The 2,702-nt window shown below is 44.3% G+C and overlaps 1 pseudogene; it reads right to left on the minus strand.

Annotated features, from left to right (window-relative positions):
- Nucleotides 1–308: 308 nt before the first annotated feature.
- LOC127025964 (olfactory receptor 49-like) lies at nucleotides 309–1,249 on the minus strand (annotated as a pseudogene).
- Between the last annotated feature and the right edge of the window lie 1,453 nt (nucleotides 1,250–2,702).

Here is a 2,702-nt window from a genome sequence, read left to right on the forward strand (position 1 = left end):
GTTCCCACCTGCCACTGTGCCTCTGTGCTCTTCTCAGGTTGTGGAGATGGGCTCTTGATGAGCTGGTGGCTCTCCTGTGATGGGCCTGGGAGCAGCTGGGGCAGGGTATTAACTGACTTACTCCTCCTGCCATTGTCAGTGCCTTCTTTGTGTGTGCAGATGAGCTTCTTATCACTTAACCTAACACAATCCAACAAGAACATAAATCTCCTGAGGCATCTGTATTTGGAGGTTACATACATATGCATTGGTATTGCTTAACATACGAGAGCAGATCATTGGAATTGCTGTCTAGAAATGCACCAGGATTAGGGGAAAAGCTGCATTGTTGCATGGGCAATGGCTTCATTCAGGGCCAGTATCACAGTCTTGTTTCTAAGACTGTAGATGAACGGATTTAAGAATGGGTACAGGACAGTGTTCAGCAAAGCTACAACTCTGTTTGTCTCCAAGGAAACATCTTCTGAAGGACGCACATAGAGAGCAATGCAGCTCCCATATCCAATGGCCAAGGTGATGAGATGGGAAGAACAGGTAGTAAAAGCTTTTTTCCTCCCAGAGGCTGCTGGAAGGTGTAGAATACAGAAAAGGATGCCCATGTAAAATGCCAGAGTTAAACATAAGGAACCCAGTATGACCAATGATGATAAAACAGAGTCTATTTTCCAAAGCAGGCTGGTGTCAGAGCAGGACAATTTGAATAAGGGCGAGTTGTCACAAAAAAAAATGGTGGATCTTGTTCGAGCCACAGAAAGTCAGCTTGTAGAGGAGGACCAGATAGTAACTCGAGAGTGTGATGCCTATGACCCAAGCGGCAACAACCAGGTGGATGCAGAGCTGAGGCTTCATGATGGCAGCATAATGCAAAGGCTGGCAGATGGCAACATAACAGTCAAAGGACATGACAACAAGTAGAACAAGCTCTGTACCGCCCAGGGCAAAATAGAAATAGGATTGGGCAAAGCAGCTGCTTAGTGAGATTGTTCTCTTACCAGAACTCAGGATCACAAACAATTTGATGCTTGTGGAGGATGTAAACCAGATTTCCAGGAACGACAGATTTGCTGATGAAAAAAGTACATGGGGGTTTGCAGGCGGTGATCCACACACACGAGGAAGATGATGGTTGCGTTCCCCATCACTGTTGTCAGGTATATGAGAGCAGAAGGACCAGAGAGAGAAAGAGCTGTAGGCTTTGATCAAGCCCCGAGAAACCCTCTAGGATGAACTCAGTAACTGCAGTTTTCATTTTCTGCTCCCATGCTGAATTTCAGTTCATCCTGCCGAGACAGGAACATGGCAAAAAGTAAGTGTGATAATTTCACAGTCTGGATGAAAAGTTCGGTCCTTCCTTTTCTGCTTCTTTCCTTTCCCGCAATCTTCCTATATAACACACAGAGAGAGAGTCCTTCAAGCATTGCTCACACCCTGATTTTTATGTTGTACATTTCAGTTAGAGTCCTCAGAGCATTTCCTGTCTTCTTTCTACCTTTTTCAAACACTCACAAAGGATTCTTTCTCCAGGACAGAAGATTTTAAAGAGGCTGTTAGCTATTTCACCCCATTCCTGGGAAATTCCAAATTCACTCAGACCTGTTGCAAACATCTGTCACACCTCTGTGCCAAACTCATCTCTTCTATTGCACAAATGCTAAACCACCACATCAAATCAAATCAAATCAAATCAAATCAAATCAAATCAAACCAAACATGTATGTTGAAAGCTATTCTTTCTACTTTTCTGTACTTGCCTTTTTGGACTAGGAATCCCTGAGAATCTGTGATTTCAAAAGAAGTAATGTCAAGTATCTCTTCTATAATGCCCTGCTTTCTTCCACAGCTTCTTGCTCTCTGTTTCTTCAGCAAAGGGGGAGGGGGTAGAAGAGGGACCAAGTATAACTTGCCTTCTTTAGTACTCAAAATAATGACTGAAATTTATTACGGTTCCACACAGTCTCATCTGACATCCGTCTGCACTGAAATGCCGTTGTTTCGAAACAGCTGCTCATTGCTATGACTATCAAATGTCCTGACCTAAAGGCAGAGCAAGAGAAGAGTGTCTGGAAGAGATTTGTAACCTTTCTTTGCATGCCAGTTATAGGTTGGGAGGACCCAGCCTCTAGTGTTTTCTCTTGTCTCCACTGACTGCAGAGGGAGCCTTGGGAAAACAAGTTCTCACAGGCACCTGCAGCAAAGTAGATGAAACTCACTATTCAAGTCTCAAATCTCTGATTTATTATTATTTTTTAACATCAAAATACTTATCTAACAGAAGGAAGCACAAGAAGAATCTATGCAATAAAGACTGATGTTTTTTCCCTTCATCTTTACATTGTTTGTAGACCTAGAAAGGAGCAGAGCAGATGGCTCCAGACCCAGGATGATTCCAAATGCAAGGGGAGGAGAGGGAGGGGAGGAGAGGGAGGGTTTGAAGGAGTGAAACAAAGCTTCTCCACAGACTGTGTTGTCCCCTCAGGCTCTGTCCCAGGGCACAATGGGTAGCACTTACACGAGGAGTCAAATGGGAAGTTCCGTATAGGGCAGTGCTCCATGTTTGCATTGACATTTTAGCTTGGGGCTCAGGCTAGTCTTAGATCCCAAATGCCCGGCTTGTTCTTTGCCTCTAGTCTGGCATAGGGGAATCTCTGCACTGGGTTCGTCCGGAAAACTTTCTGAGACTAAGCTGCTGGCTGTATTTGAGC

The sequence above is a fragment of the Gymnogyps californianus genome, chromosome 26, assembly GCF_018139145.2.
Source record: "Gymnogyps californianus isolate 813 chromosome 26, ASM1813914v2, whole genome shotgun sequence".
In the NCBI taxonomy this organism is placed as follows: domain Eukaryota; kingdom Metazoa; phylum Chordata; class Aves; order Accipitriformes; family Cathartidae; genus Gymnogyps; species Gymnogyps californianus.